Genomic DNA, 20814 nt, shown 5'->3' with positions numbered 1-20814 from the left:
AAAAACAGATATGCTATTATTCATCAAAAATATGCTATGCCTATATATAAAAATGAATTAATCACTCAATCAGAACCACACTTTCTGACTTGAGTGCATTAGACATTACTGTGTGTTTGTGTGGCTATGCACACAGTGGGGGTATGTATCTTTTTGTCTGAGTATTTTAAGAACTATTTTGCAAAGGCAGAACTTATAAAATACTGAATAAAATCATGACCACAAAATAAATGAAGATAACTAAATTGTACATATTTTTACAGATTAAATTCTGAAGGTGGAGAGAGAAAGTGAAATAGCGAAACTTATAGAAGCAGTGAATGAAATGGTGCTTGCCAAGATTTGGGAGGGAGGGAACAAGGATTAGTCAAAGTTAGGTAGGATAGACAGGTCCTAGAGATCTACTACTGTGTGTAGTTATAACATGCCTTGTGTACTTAAAAATTTGTTGAGAAAGTAGATCTTATATTGGGTCTCTATCTTGCTCTCTCTCACACACACACAAATAATACTTATGATAAGTAACGAGGGCAAGAGGAAACTTTCAGAGGTGATGAATATGGTTATGGCACAGACCCTGATGATAGTTTTATCAAAATGTAATTTATATATAAGCACCCCATGTGGTATATGTTAAATGACTACAGAGTTTTGTACAGCAATTATAATTTTAAAATAAATGATTTAAAATGATTTTCAAAATGATTTAAAAATAAGTTGTGAAGCTTTTCAGATAATTTTCCTGAAAATTATGAGTTATGAGTAATCAGTTAGAAGTAAAGAAGGTAAGATATGTCACCCAAATTTTAAAAATTATGGTTAAATATACCTACAATAAAGTTAACCCTTTAAAAATTTTATTATTATTAGTTTTATTTTTTTGCATGTAGATGTTTTCCAAGTACCATCTGTTGAATAGATGATCCTCATCCTTTTGATGGGCTTCATACTCTTACTGAAAATCATTTTACCATTTGGAACAGCATATTTCTGGACACTCTATTCTATTCTGTTGGCCTATATGTCTGGTTCAATGCCAGTACATCACTGGATCACAATGCCTTTGTATTAAATTTTGAAATCAAGAAGTATGAGACATTCAATTTTGTTCTTTTTGTTCTTTTCTAAGATTGTTTTGGTTATTCAATATTTCTTAGATCCCATGTAAATCTTTGAATGGATTTTTCTATTTCTGTAAAAAAGGTTGATAGAGTGACAGGGATTGTGTTGAACTTTGGGTAGTATTGACATCTTACCAATATTAAGCCTTCCTGTTCATGAACATGGATGTTTTTCCATTTATTTGTATTATCTTTAATTTCATTCAGCAAAATTTTGTTACTTTCAGGTACCAGTGTTATATCTCATTGATTAAGTTTATTCCCAAGTATTATTTTCCTTTTTTTCACTATTGTAGTCCTTTAATAGCTTTCTTTTATTCTTAAAGATGAAAACCCTTAACATGATTTCCACTTTGACATATTCTTTTTGCTTCACAGCCACATTTGATTTCTTTTTCTCCAATGTAAGTCTGTCCCTATCCTCTCAAGGAGTCCACAGAAGTTATTCCTCCATAAAATAACTTTCCACACTTCTTTTTTCCTTAGTTAATAGATTGTTTTCCAAAATCCATTTAGTTATGACTTCTTCATTGAAACTTTCCCTGGCACTCCTTCTAACTGAGATGATGATGGTAATTATGGTGATGATGATAGTGATTATTGCTATTGTTATTATTAGATCCCTGAACAACATTAAAGCTGTTGTCAAACATTTCAGTTCTCCCTTCTTTCTGCCCTTACATTTGCAAAGCACTTGTCTGTCTTTTGCAGTTAGACGTGACCGTGTTTTCTGTGGTTTAGTTAATGAAGTAGTAGCAGGAGTGACTTTTTTCACCTATAGATAGAAGCTGTTAGAAATTGTTTACAATTAGCTGCACTCATTTCCCTTTCCTATGAGAATTCTGGAAGCATCACTGACTCATGGCATCTTTATCAACCTTGGTTCTTTAGGATGAATAGAGCCCCTTTGCTAATGATGACCATACAGAGTGAGAGAAATGAACAAATATTGTTTGGGGATTGTATGTTAATGCAGAGCAACCTACCTTAACCTAACTGATACAGAATTTTAAATCAAGAATTGGTATGCTGCCCAGACCTAAATGTATGATCTAAAATATGATACTTTGGCTAAGTGGCCAGTTGGTGATGAGTGCATGTGTGTGTGTGTGTGTGTGTGTGTTTGTGTGTGCATTCTGTCACTCAGTCATGTCTGATTCTTTGCAGCCCCATGGACAGTAGCCCACCAGCCTCCTCTGTGTGTGTGGAATTTTCCAGAAATGAATAATGGCTTGGGTTGCCATTTCCTATTCCAGGGAGTCTTCCCAACTCATGTATCAAACCCTTGTCTCTTGCATCTCCTGCATTGGCAGGTGAATTATTTACCATTAGCGTCACTGGGAAGATCGACAGGAAATTATAATCATAGACTGGAAAAAACAGTTTCCATTTTAAAGTGACAAAATACTTTGTGATACTGGAATTTGTGGGCATGTGAACAAAGGAACTTCCAGCTCCAGAAACAGAGGTCAAAAAACAGTGATTCTGTTTGTTGAACAGAGTTGGATGTCTTTATAGTAGGAAAAATATGGGCTCTGAAAATAACTGACTAGTTTGTAAACAGACAGCAATAAAATTTAAGAACATGAATCCCTATGGACAGAGGAGCCTGGTGTGCTACAGACCACGGGGTTGCAAAAAGCCAGAAACACCTGAAACGACTTAGTAGTAGTTCTCAGGTCTCAGTTAAGTTGCTCAGTCATGTCTGACTCTTTGCGACCCCATGAACTGCAGCACGCCAGGCCTCCCTGTCCATCACCAACTCCCGGAGTCCATCTAAACCCATGTTCATTGAGTCGGTGATGCCATCCAACCATCTCATCCTCTGCCATCCCCTTCTCCTCCTATCCTCAATTTTTCCCAGCATCAGGGTCTTTTCAAATGAGTCAGCTCTTCGCAGCAGGCAGCCGAAGTGTTGGAGTTTCAGCTTCAACATCAGTCCTTCCAATGAACACCCAGGACTCATCTCCTTTAGGATGGACTGGTTGGATCTCCTTGCAGTCCAAGGGACTCTCAAGAGTCTTCTCCAACACCACAGTTCAAAAGCATGAAATCTTCAGTGTTCAGCTTTCTTTATAGTTCAACTCTCACATCCATACATGACTACTGAATGACCATAGCCTTGACTAGACGGACCTTTGTTGGCAAAGTAATGTCTCTACTTTTTAATATGCTGTCTAGGTTGGCCATAACTTTCCTTCCAAGGAGTAAGTGTCTTTTAATTTCATGGCTGCAATCATCATCTGCAGTGATTTTGGAGCCCAGGAAAACAAAGTCAGCCACTGTTCCCACTGTTTCCCTATTTATTTGCCATGAAGTCATGGGACCGGATGCCATGATCTTGGTTTTCTGAATGTTGAGCTTTAAGCCAGCTTTTTCACTCTCCTCTTTCACTTTCATCAAGAGGCTTTTTAGTTCCTTTTCACTTTCTGCCATATGGGTGGTGTCTTCTGCATATCTGAGGTTATTGATATTTCTCCCAGCAATCTTGATTCCAGCTTGTGCTTCCTCCAGCCCAGCGTTTCTCATGATGTACTCTGCATATAAGTTAAATAAGCAGGGTGACAATATACAGCCTTGACGTACTCCTTTTCCTATTTGGAACCAGTCTGTTGTTCCATGTCCAGTTCTAACAGTTGCTTCCTGACCTGCATACAGGTTTCACAGGGTGGAATCTTTGTAATGTGTATTACCATATTAAATATAAAATTTAGAGAAATTAGTGAAAGATAAACTAATGTAGCCATTATATTGTAATCAAATAATATAATTTATGTTTAATAAGTCACTAATATTTTACTATTATTACATAAATAATGTTGAAATTTCCTGTTCAAAGTTCAGTTCAGTTCAGTTGTTCAGTCATGTCTGACTCTGCAACCCCATGGACGCCAGGCCTCCCTGTCTATCACCAACTCCTGGAGTTTACTCAAACTCACGTCTATGGAGTCGGTGATGCCATCCAACAGTCTCATCATTTGTCATCCCCTTCTTCTTCTGCCTTCAGTCTTTCCCAGAATCAGGATGTTTTCAAATGAGTCAGCTCTTTGCATCAGGTGGCCAAAGTATTGGGGGTTTCAGCTTCAGCATCAGTCATTCCAATGAATATTCAAGATGGATTTCCTTTAGGATGGACTGAGTTGGATCTCCTTGTAGTCCAAGGAACTCTCAAAAGTCTTCTCCAACACCACAGTTCAAAAGCATCAATTCTTCTTAATATCTTCTGCTTCTGTTAGGTCCATACCATTTCTGTTCTTTATTGCACCCATCTTTGCATGAAATATTCCCTTGGTATTTCTAATTTTCTTGACGAGATCTCTATTCTTTCCCATTCTTTATTTATTGTTTATTTATTGTTTTCCTTTATTTTTTTAAAGTGTATATAGCTATCCCCTTATTTGTGAGAGGTTACAAAGTGATACTATTATTTGAGGAGCTTAAAATCTTAGGGATAAATTTAATATTAAAATGTACTTTGTTTATATACCTATGTTTGGTGTAGAGGGATGCAGTTAACAGCTAAAGCAAGTAACTAGATCATAGATAGTTCAGTTAATAGGTTTGAGGAATTCTTAGTAAAGCATATTACTTCCTTACTGAGTTACTTTTTAATTTTTGAAGTCATCACAGTTTGTTTCTTCGATATATTTATTAACTTTTCCTACTTATTTAATTACTTAAGTTTTTTTTTTTTTTTTTTTTTCGGGTTTCCCTGGTGGCTCAAATGGTAAATAATCTGCCTGCAGTGTGTGAGACCCAGGTTAGATCCCTGGATCAGGATGATCCCCTGGAGGAGGGCAAGGCAACCCACTCCAGGATTCTTGTTGAAGAATCCCAAGGACAGAGCAGCCTGGCAGGCTATAGGCCATAGGTTTGCATAGATAGGCAGACACGACTGAAGCAAATTAGCATGCCTATTATTTTATCTGCAATTTTATAATGCCAAATATCAGCACCATAGATATATTATGAAATGCAAATTTAAATTAATTTGACCTTTTAAATAGTAATAGAAAATCAGAAGTCTTTAAAATAGATTGAAAATTAAGGTTTATTTATTTTTAATATGAATTTATTTCTTTTAATTGGAAGCTAATAACTTTACAATATTGTATTGATTTTGCCATACATTGACATGAATCTGCCATGGGTGTACATATGTTCCCCATCCTGAACCTCCTTCCCACCTCCCTCTCCATCCCATCGCTCTGGGTCATCCCAATGCACCAGCCCCGAGCATCATGTATCATGCATCAAATCTGGACTGGTGATTCGTTTCTCATATGATAATAAACATGTTTCAATGCTGTTCTCCCAGATCATCTCACCCTCGCCTTCTCCCACAGAATCCAAAAGACTGTTCTATATATCTGTGTCTCTTCTGCTGTCTTGCATACAAGGTTATCGTTACCATCTTTCTAAATTCCATATATATATATGCGTTAGTATACTGTATTGATGTTTTTCTTTCTGGCTTACTTCACTCTGTATAATAGGCTCCAGTTTTATCCACCTCACTAGAACTGATTCAAATGTATTCTTTCTAATGGCTGAGTAATATTCCATTGTATATATGTACCAGAGCTTCCTTATCCATTCGTCTGCTGATGGACATCTAGGTTGCTTTCATGTCCTGGCTATTATAAACAGTGCTGTGATGAACATTGGGGTACACGTGTCTCTTTCAATTCTGGTTTCCTCGGTGTGTATGCCTAGGAGTGGGATTGCTGGGTCATATGGCAGTTCTATTTCCAGTTTTTAAAGGAATCTCCACACTGTTCTCCACAGTAGCTGTACTAGTTTGCATTCCCACCAACAGTGTAAGAGGGTAAGGTTTAGATTTTGAATTTCCATTAAACATTTGGACCAAAGTGATGCTGTTATTGTATGTAAGGCTATAAATAAAATCAATAGTAAAAACAAAAGCCATTAGATTATAAGGTCACAAATGAAAATACTCTATATAATTATAAACATTTCCTGAAATGAAACAGAAGGAATAATAAAGGACTAGAAAAGTCCTTTTATCATATAGAGCTTCTATGTTGGATTTCAAGAAATACTTTTTCAATGCTTCTTATTAAAAAAAAATGTGCTTTTACATATGGTGAGTTTAGAAAAAAATGTTGATTATATATTCAGAGGGATGTTTGAAAAAATGTTATGGGGAAATTATTGTTTGTTTTATTATCACTCCCTTGCTTTTCTTTCTGCTTTTGCAAGTAGAATGATTCTTGTTGAACTTAAGAGATTTCATTCAGATACAGATTGAGTAGCATCTACTAAAAATGTGTATGAATTTACTAGCAACATGGGTACTCACAAGTGAAGTGGTCAATGTGTGTGTGTGATAAAGATTGTTTTCATAATTGCAGCTTATTTTTATAGCTTTGTGGAATTTAATAACCTTCCAAGAGGCCAGAAAACCAGAAGCAGAGAATAACTTTTCTTAATGCAAATGGAGAGCTGTGACTGGCAGTCTAACATATCTCATATCTAGTATAGATTGTGGTTGATGTTAAAAATAGAGAGGGAGCAGGTCTATCTAAACTCTTTAACCAAGAACGTAAAATCAGAAAAACAAAAGCCAAGGCAAATCTGTGATTGCTATATACAGATACACAAGACCAAAATTTGTGCAGATAATATAAATTGAGACTCTATATTTCACATACTCAGTGAAACTTGTGCATTTTGCCCATGGGTCTTTCCAGACGGCGCGAGTGGTAAGGAACCTGCCCGCCAATGCAGGAGACATAAGAGACTCGGGTTCAGTCCCTGGACCTGTAAGATCCCCTGGAGGAGGGCATGGCAGCCCATGCCAGTCTTCTTGCCTGAAGAAGCCCATGAACAGAAGTGTCTGGAGGGTTACAGTCCATAGGGTCACGCAGAATTGGACACAAGGAAAGCAACCTAGCATGCACGTACACTAGAAAGTAAAATAAAAATGGATTGCCTCAGAATACTTTTTATCATTAAGAAGCCTGCCATGCAAATAATTTTAATAAATACATTCACTCTTTCAAAAGTTGGAGGAGGAAATGGCAACCCACTCCAGTATTCTTGCCTGGGATATTCCATGGACAGAGCAGCCTGGTGGGCTACAGTTCATGGGGGTCACAAGAGTCAGACATGACTTAGAGACTAAACCACCAATTTTCAAAAGCAGTAAAATATTCTAAGTAGATATTAATTGAACATATGCTACTGATTACTTCTAAAAAATAAGAAAAAATAAAAAAAAAACTACATCTGAGACATGCCATTGGAAATCCTATTTACCGTCTAACATCTTTAAGTGAAAAATCTTCCTTATCTTCAGAAACTTAAAGGATAGAGGCCCCCAAGGAATCAGACTAGCCTCTGGTTCAATTTAGCAAAGATACTGGCTCCAGGATTTGGTGATGGACAGGGAAGCCTGGCATGCTGCAGTCCATGGGGTTGCAAAGAGTGGGACACAACTGAGTGACTGAACTGAAATGCACCACCTGGGAAGCCCCATTTAATTATTTTCCCCCTAAATATTGCCTCAATTTGTCATCATCACAGGCAAATGACCCAAGTATGATCCTCAATTTAAGGGATTCCAGTATCTTCACAGTTATTTAGAAAGCTCAAATCTTTACATGGGAAATGCGATGCTTTTGATGACTGAATAAACAAAACTTATTTTCATTTATCCACATATTTATCCCCACAGGAATCATATTAAAATGTGCTGTTTCTCTAGTAAAGCAGGTTTTCCTTCTCAGGAGAACTTTCCTTGTGAATTGCTATTTTCTTAATCATTCTGTTAATACATCTTTTATGTATTGATCACTTAATTCCTACTCTTTAATTCCATGATCCTGAAATGATTCTCTGTTCCCTTAGTGATTTAGTTTGTGCCATAATTGTTTCAATAGCTCAAAAGAACTCTCCTTTTTATGGGGCTATTATTTCTCACCTTTGTTTTTGTTTGCTAGCCAGGCACTGATTGACTACAAAGAAAAATTTTTTTCTAGGGAAGTTTGCATATTTTAACAGCAGTTGAACAGCTGTCTTAGGAAGTAATGTTTCTATATTTCACAGCTTGCTGCCGCACTATTAATACCATTTTACTTCTCTAATGGAGGTAATTCTTAAACACCACAAATCCTAATTATTTGAACAGCAGTGGGCCTTAATTCATAACTGCTTCTTCTGAAAACAAAGGAACTTTATAGCTTGGAACAGAATGCTTGTGAGGGGCCTTCCCCTTTTATCTGATGATGAACATCATTTCTGGAACTACTGCTTCCTTGGAGGTGATAATTATCCCTGGGAGCATCCCTGCTGCTACCTGGAGGTGCAGTTAGCACACTCATGCTCACAAGTTCCCAACAGACCTCATCCTTGCTTTATTAGCAAGGGGGCAACTGAGATTGTATAAATCATGGTTTTCCTTTTAAACTTTCTGTTTTCAGTGGAAATATCCCACTGGTTCGTGCACTTTCATTCTCCATTAGCAATTGTAGTTCTGAAACAGAAGTCATCCTCTTTCATCTAATTTTTCAAATGGTCATGTTGCCCATGAGTTCAAAGAAGCCCGTAAACAGGGAAAAATATACTATTAAAATGTGATATTCATTAGTATATATATATATATATATATTTTTTTTTTTCTGTAAGCATATCACTTAAAACAGTTTAATGTTCTAGTACTTGGTATATATGTTTATTTAGAATTTATCCTACAGTACCTCTGTAGGTGTATGTGTGTGTCTGGTAAGTTACATCAATAAATTGTGAGGGTTTTAAAGGAAAAGCCATTTTTAAAAATAAATTGTAGGTGGTATGTTGTTGTTGTTTAGACTGTAAGTCTTGTCCAACTTCTTCGAGACCCCATGAACTATAGCCTGCAGGCTCCTCTGTCCTTGGAATTATTCAGGGAAGAATATAGGAGTGGGTAGACATTCCCTTCTCCAGGGGATCTTCCTGACCCAGTTGTTGAACCTGGCTTTCCTGCATTGTAGGCAGATTCTTTACCATCTGAGCCACCATAGGTGGTATCAGTAGTGTTAAAAATTGTAGAATTATAAATATACCTTGCCCTATCAGAATGTAGAAACATACTAGATACTTATTGAATGAATAAATGAAACATAATAATACATACAATATTACCAACCATGGGGATGCTGATACTGTCTATCAATCAATATATCTGGTTATCTGTCATGCATCTATTCATTGCTAAAAGTTTTATGTATATATATATATATATATATATGTGTGTGTGTGTGTGTGTGTGTACATATGCAAATATATGTTTATATAAGCATTTGCCTACATTTAGGGATTTTGATAAACTAGAAAAATGTAACAAACTATGTATTTCTCTGATCATATATTTACTACATTTTCTGAAGTAAATTCAAAAAGATAAAGGAGAACTGAGAGACTCACAGTGATATACAAGTGTCATATACTAAGTAAACAAATAGTGAAAGAATTTATATAGATTGGAAGAACAATATGTGAAGGGCTATCAAAGATAACAATATATAGTAATAAGACCCCTGATCTCAGATTCAGAAAGTGCTCTTTCTGTTTTGGAGTGTGCCACAATTAAGTGTCTCAAGGGGAGATTCTGTCTTTATTTTCCCTATTTGATAGTGAATGAAATGTTCTAAAATTACTAACCATGGTCTAAGTGGTCTAAGAATTCTATAAATTCATCCAGTGTAAGCAGCAAGGTGAATATTCCCAGAAGCAATCCCAAGCTGACTGCTCCTTTCTTCTTTAGTGCTAGAACTGATAAAAGTTATATTTCTGGATCCTTGAGAAGTCCTTGATTTCTTTGTTCCCCTAACACCAGTAGTATCATAGCTGCAATGCAGCTGCGAATAACTATGTAACTGATTCATTACAGGCATGGTTTAATAAAGGAATATATAGATGGGGGAAAAAAAGTGTTCCCCAAGTAGTTAATGATTTGTTGAAGCTCACACTGTGTCCATTATAGCTAATAACATGTCTCTTTAAGAGAGGTGTGAACACAATCCTCCAGTCAGTGATTATCTGGGAAAAACATGCAACTGTACTGACTTTTCAAATTCTTTATGTAACTTATATCCTCTAGACCTGGCATACATTTGACTGTCTTTACATAATTTCTCCATCCTCCAGACATCAAAGAACATCTAGTGAACTTTTATTGGATATGCAAAACCTGAATTTATGAACACTTTTTCCTAGTTTGTTTGACCACTGTTCGTGTATGTTATCACTTGGCCATTTCAATGTATATTCTTAAAATATATCCTTTATGTTTTTAGAATATACCCTCTACAGTATTTTTTTCTTTCTTTCATTATTAATAATGTTTCCTTTAATGTTTTTGCTATTATAATGTATGATGTAATTAATCAAAGGGCAATTATATATAGATATATGTTTTTAATTAAAGGATAGTGAAACATAAAAATAAACCAAAGGCAAGAATATTTAATAAATAAATATATCTCCAGAGAAATGCTACTAGCCAAATGCAAGATACATTTAGGCTTGACAAAAGTAACATCTCTTTCAAGTTTAAAGTTTCACATTTAAATGAAGGAAATGTTTTATTATTACTATTTATTTCATAGTACAGACTTATTCCCTCATTACACACACACACACACACTCCAAATTCTCAATTACCCTTTTCGAAATCAAAATAACTGAACTGTAGTTGGAGAGAAGCTCAGGTAAAACATCTGAGGCATAATACCATCAAAAGATTCTCTGTTTGGTTTAAACTGTCTCTTGGATTGTTTCATTTCACCAAACAGGAGAGTGAGGGAGGGAGGAATGAAATCAATTGAATTTAAATTTATCATGTTGAGATTATTCAATATTTTTATTTTCAAGCCATAAACTTCTAGTCAGTTGGAAACAAGTTATTCTTTTATTCAAACAATCTTACCTGAAATCTACATTGAATTTGCTTTACTCTCTTGAAAAGAAAAAAAACCATGTCCTCAAGTTGTAATGCAATCATGTAGTTAGTCTTTTTCTCTCATTTAATGTTTCACCCTGTTGGCAATGACAATCTTATAAATGGAAAATTAAGTGATTTATGTTTCAATAAAAACTTGTTTCTAAAAATAAATTTTTGAGCCCTTTTTGATGGTACACTTTTAATAAAATATGCCAATAAAATAATTTGATGTATTTTATCTTTGGATCTGATCATAATAGGAACCGACTCACGATTTTATCAATTTGTCCAATCTCTTTTTTTCTCTGTCATATAAGTAGGTAAAGGTCAATAGAAACTTGAAACATTTTATCAGACTCTCTGAGTGGCTATACAGTGTTCTATTTTAAATTCAATACAGAATGAAAAATATATGAAATTCACTGATTAAGTAATTATTAACACTTAGTAGTTAAATAAAATATAGAAAGCATAGAAGTGGTTGAACATGTAATCCATGGGTTTTTGTGCATACAACTTTATAATTCTTTGATATCAGTGACATAATCAACCTGGAACAACCTTAAAAAAATGGAAACAATGATTTACAAAAACACAAAGATGATTTCAAATTGCAGGAATGGCAGACTCTAACCAGGTCTCAAAAAGAACTGGAATAAGGACTTGAACAACACTAGAGTTTTCTCTTTATTTCTCACATCAAGAATTCTCTTCACAATGCCCTCCTTTATGGGCATTGTGACCTATCCCATGGAAGTCAGATTTTCTCAACAAGAACAGTTTGGCTGCAAAGAGTTCTGTATTGCTTTTGGTTCTGCAAAATTACTTCTTAGTCATTCCAATGTTTTAGAAAATTATGGGTAAGACACTTATTGTCCCCAAAATGTACCTCTGGACAGTCTCCTTTTTTAACAGGGGAAGGTTAAGAAGGTGAGATTTTTCTTGCTTGCATTAAGGGTCAACCCACTGAAGAAAGAATTGTGGATGATGGCAGTTTTCATAATATAACTGGGTCAGGAGAAAGGTCTTCAGATTGAATAACAGATGTATGGTAATCAGATTATTGCACTTAAGGTACTTAAGATGTATGTATCATGTGCAATATGTATCAAAGTGCAATAAGTTAAAAGCAAAAAGAAGAAATGTGTATTTTAGAAGACTACAGTTCAAATGGCAATTTGGTGTCTAGTAGCTAAAGGACTGAAAGATCTTAGGTAAATCATACATCTTCTCTAACCTTTGTTTCTTTGTAAAGAGGGGGAATAATGTCATTATAAACCTATCAGTAGAAATAGTGAAGGTACAGTAAAACAATGATTCAAGCCTACAAAGCTTAGTTCTCAAGTGTTATAGGGCAACAAGAAATTTTTATGAAGTATGCTCTGCTTAATTCAGTTATGTATAGGTAAGAACAATGTCAAATGTTGGTCCCCAGGCCAGAGGAAAGAGAGATATGAAAAATCTTGATCTAGTAATTAAATAATGTCATCTGGAGCTGATATCTGACACTTTTCTGTTCTCAACTCATTGGCCAAATGGTTTCATTTAACTACAAATTGACCTGGAAGTATAATACCATCTAGTCCCAGATTTGGGACTACTATGTGAGCAGAATAATTATTTAGATACTTGACCTTCTGGTCATCAACTATCTGGTGCTTCTTTCATTCTACACACAAAAGTTACTATCTTTTTTCAAGACAGCTATCTGAATTGCCATCTGTTCCTGGCATCAAGCTTAATGGTCAAGATTTATTGCATTATTTGTTGATATCTTTGTTAGGATGTTTTTGGTAATCAGTCCCCTTATCAAAAAGCCCTATTTGTTTTTTTGATCCTGATATTTATGAACTAAATAGACAAATTATAGTTTATCCAGGGAACTGGATGATTTCAGCAAATGCCCTTTTTCAGAAGGAGAAAAATGTATGGGTTTCTGTGTCAATTTTGAAATCTACATGGAAGGTTATGGAGAGGGATCTTCACTCCAGTGTTCTCTGTGCTTCTTGGATCCATTCTCTCGGTTATTTCTCCTTTTGTCTTTTTAACTAAGTCTCAGTGAGGGGGTGGGGGTGGGGCAGGGCAGGACAAGAGCAGTGAAACCTAGCACCTTTTTTCTTCCCATTTCTGCTCTTAGAAGATGGGGATCTTGAAAAGTCAAAGTTCTGGTATTTGTGGTATATTCTGGTAATGATCAGAATCATTTTTTTGCCTAATCCATGATGCATTTAATGATACAAGTTTCTTCAACAAATTGTAGGCTTCTCATCCATTCAATAGAGTTGGCAACACATGCCAAGAGTTTCACTCACATTGACTTTTGACATGCACTTCTTATATTTGTGACAGATATTTGCTTTTCTGACTCTGCTTTCTCTCCTTTTTAATAGGACATGTGTTAAAGATGTCAGATTTCTTGGAGAAACACATTTTTACTCTACATTTTTTGAGTCATTATGTCCTATAGAGAAACTTTATTTATTGGGAGTCAAACCTGAACTGACTCTTTAAGCCACCTAATTCTAGTCACAGCTTTTAAGAATGAATGTGACAGGTGTACCCTGACTTGATTCTTGTTGCAAAGCAAGTCTAATTGGCCTTTATTGCTCAAAGGTCTTTCCAGTTAGATTTATTTTTTCCTGACTGCAGAAGAGAAGCAGTTACTTCTTCCAAACTTGCAAGTCTCCAAACTTCTGGACTTTTTCCAAGAGAGGTATCAGTGCAGTTTTTATTGTTTCATTCCTCATTGTTATGCAATAGTTTTGATAGTAACTTGATAAATACAGTCAACCATAGCTAATAACCATAACTAATTTATTGACTACGCCAAAATATTTGACTGTGTGAATCACAACAAACTGGAAAATTCTTAAAGAGATGGGAATACCAGACCACCTGACCTGCCTTTTGAGAAATCTGTATGCAGGTCAAGAAGCAACAGTTAGAAGTGGACATGGAACAACACACTGGTTTCAAATTGGGAAAGAAGTACATCAAGGTTGTGTATTGTTACCCTGCTTATTTAATTTATATATAGAGTACATCATCAGAAACGCTGGGCTGGGTGAAACACAGGCTGGAATTAAGACTGTTGGGAGCAATATCAATAACCTCAGATATGCAGATGACACCATCCTTATGGCAGAAAGCAAAGAACTAAAGAGCCTCGTTGATGAAAGTGAAAGAGGAAAGTGAAAAAGTTGGCTTAAAACTCAACATTCAGAAAACTAAGATCATGGCATCCAGTCCCATCACTTCATGGCAAATAGATGGGGAAACAGAGGAAACAGTGAGAGACTTTATTTCGGGGGGATCCAAAATCACTGCAGATGGTGATTGCAGCCATAAGATTAAAAGACACTTGCTCCTTGGAAGAAAAGCTACGGCCAACCCAGACAGCATATTAAAAAGCAGAGACATTACTTTGCCAACAAATGTCCATCTAGCCAAAGCTATGTCTTTTCCAATAGTCACGTATGGATGTGAGAGTTGGACTATAAAGAAAGCTGAGCACTAAAGAATTGATGCTTTTGAACTGTGATGTTGGAGAAGACTCTTGAGCATCCCTTGGACTGAAAGGAGATTCAACCAGTCCATCCTAAAGGAAATCATTAGAAGGACTGATGCTGAAGCTGAAACTCCAATACTTTGGCCACCTGTTGTGAAAAAAAACCAATTCATTTGAAAAGAACTGACCCTGGGAAAGATTGAAGATGGGAGGAGAAGGGGATGACAGAAGATGAGACGGTTGGATGGCATCACCGGACATGAGTTTGAATAGGTTCCAGGAGATGATGATGGACAAGGAAGCCTGGAATGCTGCAGTCCATGGGGTCACAAAGAGTCAGACATGACTGAGCGACTGAACTGAACTGAACTGATAACTAATTCAATCAACAAACTTCTTATCCAGTTTCTTCCTCTGGACCTATAAGCTTGCTTGGTATATTCTCAGTAAACCTCCTTCACTATTTAGATCAGCTTCAGCACCACGTGTTTCCACTTCTCTTCTGGCTGCCAATAGCTCATGTCTACTTCTCTGTGCATGAGTGCCTGCCTGCTAAGTTCCTCCAGTCATGCCTGAGCCTTTGAGACCATATGGGCTGTTACCCTCCAGGCTCCTCTGTCCACGGGATTCTCCAGGCAATGCTCTCCTCCAGAGGATCTTCCCAAGCCAGGGATCGAACCAGGGTCTCATGTCTCCTGCATTTGCAGGTGGGTTCCTTACCACTACTGCCTCCTGGGCAGCCTGTCCACTGCTATTACACACACACATAATGTGTAATAGAGACTATATGGAGGGATAATAAAAGTCTATGTTTCCCATAAGCTATACCCTCTCTTTCTTGATCTGCTTTATCTACCCTCCTATCTTCTTTAAAGAGAAGGAGAGGCAAATGTATATATCCTTCTTTATATATATACAAGGGTGGGAGAGAATAGTATGAAAATCTCAAATTAATGTTTTACCCCTATTTAATATTTAATTTAAAAGCCATGGCAACATTAATAAAGAGTTAATTACATAAAAGAAAATGAAGGCTATAGCTTTATTTCAAGATATGATTTAGTTCTGCCCTATGAATAAGAACAGACTAGAATATTTTGATTATTAAAATTTTCTTTGGCTACTGGTCCAGGAAATTTCTCTTCATAGGATTTCTTCTTTGATGAACATTTCTTCTGGCATTCAGTTCTAGTTTGAAGGTCAATTATGCCTCTTGTGTTATTCTCAACCACATGAGCTGCTGGTGGAAATCTAATCATGTTTTATACTCTGTCAAAGTCTGTGGATATTTTAAAGTAACTGCTCAGTATCACAAAAAGAAATGAAGGGAAAGTTTGACTATCTTGAAATTAATCCCAGTTCTTTCTTTCCCCCTTTAGGACATTGCCAAATAATGTACTATCATAATAAAAACATTAAAGAATAATTAAGAAAAACTTGATACACATTTAATCACCTTACATTTCATGATAAACCACATATAGAACTTTATCTTTCCAGGATGATCTCTTTTAGTATTATTATTGCAGAAATGGGGTCAACTCTATTATTATTTTTCTTTCTATTTATTTATTTGCTGATTCCTTATCAATTAATTCCTGATCCTCCCCCTGCAGTGGCAATCTCTACCCTGATTTCTACCACCATCGAGAAATCTTCCACACCAGTAGACAATAAAAATATCTTAGACTTCAAAATATACAGTCCATTCTTATTCTTGGAACAAGGTAGAGTTTTCACTCCCACTTGTGTAAGTAAAACTTTACTAACACTTGAATTAGGTGGGCATTCTCTGTAGATAAGTATACCTCATAGTAAATGGATTGATATAAACTTTTTTTGGTTGATATTTCTGAATCTGTCTACAATGTTACATGCAGCAAATATTACAATCACCAGTGCTAGTCTAAAAAGTCACAATAGTTTTAACATACACTATAGCCAAACTTTTTCTAAATAAAAAAATTGATCCATGTAGAATGTCACTGGTCATAATTATTTTATAAATCAAATATTAAATATTTCATCATAATAATCCAATTGATTAATAAAATTTTCTCTTTCTTTCAAATTACTATCAGGTTGTATGTACCAGGATCCTAGTACCTATTTTACTTATCAGAAACAGGATTTTTTCATATACATTGAAATGGAAAAACAGGTAATGATTAGGGCACTCTCTTGTCTAGCTATATTTCACAAGTAAAATTTAATTTTTCTTTTCCTAGAATTGGGTGTTAAAAGGCGATGAATCAGGCTCAGGAGACGTCTTTCCCTGACTGTAAAGAAACCAAGACTTTACATCAGTGAATCCGTTTCCTGTGAATACCATGTGTAAAAATGAGAAATGGGTCACACATTTCTAATGTCTTCCAACTTTACAAGTATTGTGTATGTCTACAATCTACCAGTTCTGTAGCAAGTTATTTTTCATGAAATTCTTTGAGGGAAAACTATGCTTTCAATTCATTAAATGATTTTATGAGGTTAAATAGATACATATATCTTAATGCATGTTTGTGTGCTAATGATCTATTCATTGGTATAATGAAATGTTAATATGATGATGATTAATTTCTTTCCTATAATTTGAGGAAACATTACAGTGTGATAAATCATCATCAGATCAATCTAGGTATTATGGATAACTCATAGACATTTAGAAGGACATTAGCACATATTAATGTCCATTTTTAGATGATAATTTAAATTCAATTAATAACTTTCATGTATAACTCAATGTCACAAATTGACTATTTCAAGCAAAGTTCCTATTATTTATACTCATGGCATTATAAGAGAATATATAAATTAATTTTTGTAGTATAGTATTTCTTTTACAACTTTAAATAAAATTGATAAATTTTATCAAGACAAAAGACAAAGTTCTATTGTATGCTTCTTGAAATGGCTTTATAGTCTTGTCTGTCTTGGCAAAACAGAATACTGGGATGTTGGGATAAGGACACTCACACCGTAGTGTTTTAGGGCATATATCATATATTAGATCTGAGATAAGCCATCAGGGAGAGAATGAAACCAAAAATCAGTCCAATTAAAGGATTTATTTGAGTCAAAAAGTAATCCGTGTAAGAGGCAGCTGAAAGTTACAGTGTAATTAATGTTCCTAAATATCAAGAACTAAAGACAATTAGAAAGAGGAGCCTAGAGAGATCCTGTGAGTCAGGAGTAGGAGCTCTGGCTTTTATGATACTTGTGGCATTTCACATGTTCAAAAATGAGGAATTATAAAGCAGTAAGCTGGGGTCTTAATTTATCAGTTGATTTTTCATGTTTACTATTAATTTTCCTCTGGTGATTTAATTGTCCTCTAATGATTAAATCTACAGTGAAATTAGCTATCATCAGTTTCTCTAATTTACATTACTTCAGCTTTCCAAATGGTTGTACAAACACCCTATTCTGGGAATTAATCTCTAGCTTGAAATACATAGAATGTTCTTTCTGACTGAAATAAACATCAAGTACTAGATGGTGGAGGCAGAATGAAAAACCCAATTCTAACCTGAGTATCCACTCTTATACCTAATGGGGCAAATCCAGGAACAAAGATAGAACCTACTTGATTTTAGGTCTGATGATCTTGTTTACCATGCCACGTTACCATATAAGAAATTAATAGGGTATTTATACATCATTTTTTATAAAGATGTTGATATCTATACAAATTTAATTAAGTATATTACATAGTTATTATTTAGGGGGAAAGGTATTATGACATGTAATTCAAGGATTTAAAGTATACAGCTACCTATTTTCTTCAAAGTAAATATTGTGCCATTGACTGTCTTTTAATATAATAACTGATTTTAATAAATTACTTTGGTATTTTCTCTGCATCTAAGTATCTTTTTTTCAAATGCTCACAGATGTCATTTATCACTTCTAACTATGTTTGTCAACCAGCGTTTCCCTAGGAGAGCAGCAGAACTGTTGAAAGTGAGAGATAGCAGCTTCATGCATGGATGCCTTTCGTTAATCTAGACTGTCCCCTCTGGCCACGGTGCAGTATCTTCTCTGCCCTCTCTATTGCCATCAATCATTTGCTCTCTGGAAGTCTCACCTCATCCTCACACTTCCTGCTCTTCTCTCTTATTACATCTTTTGTCTTCTTTTTCTCAACTCAAAAATGCCAGAGGACAGATCGAGACTGAAATAATTTTTAATATGACCAAAAATGTTTTTAATATGACTAAAAAAGTTAGTAGATAACAACATTAATAAATATTCAAAATTCAAGGCATCTTGAGGTTTTTTTCAGTCAAGAGTCATACAATTTTCACATTTTACATCATCCATACATTGCTGAGGGTCTGTGCTGTTCGTGGATTATTATACAAACCAAGATAAAGTATATTGGCTGTTTCTCCAAATGTAGAATCATTCCACATACTACTCCTTTGCTAATTTGTTGATTTTCCTCTGCACTTATTAAATGTTCAAAGGCAATGAATATTCATTGTAAAATATTTTAATGATTCAAGAGAAAATGAAGTCAAAATTTCATCGCCACTTTTTTTCATTTTCCAATCACAGGCAGTCATTGTTACTTATTTGTGGGGTCTTTTGATCTGTGCATATCATCTTCAGGTATACACTAGTCTAATTTTTTTCTTTTTTTAACCTGGTTAGTACTTTCACTACTTTTTAAAGAGATGGGAATACCAGACCACCTTACCTGCCTCCTGAGAAATCTGTATGCAGGTCAAGAAGCAATAGTTAGAACTGGACATTGAACAACAGACTGGTTTCAAATTGGGGAAGAAGTACGTCGAGGCTGTATGTTGTCACCCTGCTTATTTAACTTATATGCAGAGTACATCGTGTGAAATGCCGGGCTGGATGAAACACAAGCTGGAATCACAATTGCCAGAAGAAATATCAATAACCTCAGATACCCAGATGACACCACCCTTATGGCAGGAAGCAAAGAACTAAAGAGCTTGTTGATGAAAGTGAAAGAGGAGAGTGAAAAAGCTGGCTTAAAACTCAACATTCAGAAAACTAAGATCATGACATCTGGTCCCATCACTTCATGGCAAATAGATGGGGAAACAATGCAAGCAGTGAGAGACTTTATTTTGGGGGGCTCCAAAATCATGCAGATGGTGATTGCAGCCATGAAATTAAAAGACTCTTGCTCCTTGGAAGAAAAACTATGACCAATCTAGACAGCATATTAAAAAACAGAGATGTTACTTTGCCAGCAGAGGTCCATTTAGTTAAAGCTACGGTTTTTCCAGTAGTCATGTATGGATATGAGAGTTGGATTAAAAAGAAAGGTGAGTGCTGAAGAATTGGTGCTTTTGAACTGAGGTGCTGGAGAAGACTCTTGAGAGTCCCTTGGATTGCAAGGAGATCCAACCAGTCAGTACTAAAATAAATCAGTCCTGAATATTCATTGAAAGGACTGATGTTGAAGCTGAAATTCCAGTACCTTGACCACCTGATGTGAAGAGCAGACTCCTTGGAAAAGACCTTGATAGGAAATACTGAAGGTGGGAGGAGAAGGCAATGACAGAGAATGAGATGGTTGAATGGCATCACTGAATTGATGGACATGAATTTGAGCAAGTTTTGGGAGTTGGTGAAGGACAGGGAAGCCTGGAGTGCTGCAGTCCATGGGGTCACAAAGAATAGGACACGACTGAGCAACTGAACTGAACTTGAAGTATGTTCTTTCAGGAAACCATTGTAGTTTTTTTCCACTGGTCATCTTCACAATATGTGCTTGTTACTGTTGGTATTGTTTATTTGCTAAGTTGTGTTGGACTCTGCAACCCCATGAACTGTAGCCCACCAGGCTCCTCTGTCCATGATATTTCCCAGGCAAGAATACTGGAGTGGGTTGCCACTTCCTTCTCCGGGGGTCTTCCTGACCCTGGGACTGAACCCTTGTCTCTTACATTGCAGGTGAATTCATTACCACTGAACCATCAGGGAAGCCCCATTCTCTTACACAGTGCTCTTAATCTTTTTTTTTTTTTTTTCTTATAAGTGTACTCACAACTTCCCATCGTGAAAAATGAGGAAAATGTTTTTTTTTCCCCTCCCCACATTTTCAATGGTTTTATTTTATTACTAATTAGCTTTACAGCTTCAAATTATGTATACTTCTCTTAATTTATTTAAATATTTTTTACTGTGTTCATAAAAGAGAAATTCACCATCACTTCTACCTTTTCCATATCTTCAAATATCTATGTAATATGTTATTT

This window comes from Dama dama, chromosome 17 (assembly GCF_033118175.1).
Source record: "Dama dama isolate Ldn47 chromosome 17, ASM3311817v1, whole genome shotgun sequence".
Taxonomy (NCBI): domain Eukaryota; kingdom Metazoa; phylum Chordata; class Mammalia; order Artiodactyla; family Cervidae; genus Dama; species Dama dama.
The sequence above is the reverse complement of the archived record's forward strand: the minus strand, read 5'-3'. Positions refer to the sequence as shown.